This window comes from Sorex fumeus, unplaced genomic scaffold (genome assembly GCF_029834395.1).
Source record: "Sorex fumeus unplaced genomic scaffold, SorFum_2.1 ptg000115l, whole genome shotgun sequence".
NCBI classification, from domain to species: Eukaryota; Metazoa; Chordata; class Mammalia; order Eulipotyphla; family Soricidae; genus Sorex; species Sorex fumeus.
The window spans coordinates 15,944,033-15,944,948 of NW_026606172.1; positions in this window are offsets into that span (position 1 = coordinate 15,944,033).

Sequence of the window (916 nt, forward strand, 5' to 3'; positions counted from 1 at the left end):
TGTCATGCCATTGGTTCCATTTAACCAGATATAACATAACATTATTATGGCAAAATAAGCATTCTGCCTTTTTTGGATTCCTGGCAGACTCTTCCAAACACAACTTTCCTTTCGCTGATGCTGTTAATTGCACAAATGCTCATGTCATCTTGTTTAGACTGAGGTTTCATCCTGTTTTGACTATCATGCTGCCCTTATGCTGGTCTCCCTGTTGACAGACTTCAGCTGGTGCAGTGCTGTGCCTTGGAGTCTGATAGGCATCAGATGCAGCAAGGAGACAACTTCTGCTTTAGCCCGCTGCCAGACGCAAATTTGTATAAATTGTATTCTCAATTCTTCTTAAGGCATGTTTGTAGATTCATGCATGAACTATGTCCTTCCTTCTTGAGTATTGTAAAATGTCTAATAAAACCTCCTCCCCCACCCATGCTAAGATGTGCTAAATTGGATGGCATACAAAGATACGCCAAAGGCCCTTTCCGTTTTATGTTCCTAGAAGTGGTGCCTGTTATACAGAAACCATGTATCTTTTAATAGCACTTTTAGGGATGATAGAATTGAATTTATTACAAGTACAGTAAAAAGAAAAGAAGAGGATTTCAGAATCCTTAATGTTGTGTCTGTCTTTTTTTAAAAAAAGAAGAAAAAGGAGGAATTAGAAAAAGGAATTTACAAGCTTTCATCTAAAGCTCATGAATGCCGGCCAGTTTCATACTGTTTTTCTGTAATTCTGAATTCCATATATTCCATCTGACTTCCTCTCTTTTATTTGTTCTTCCAACTTCTATACAAAGATGGCATTTGGGGGAAAATGGAAGAGACAAAGGAATTCTGCTTAGGACCACGGCACAATGCTAAAAATCTGTCTGAGCAAGGAAATCAGAAGCTCTCCTGGGGTCTTGTCCAGAACCACATG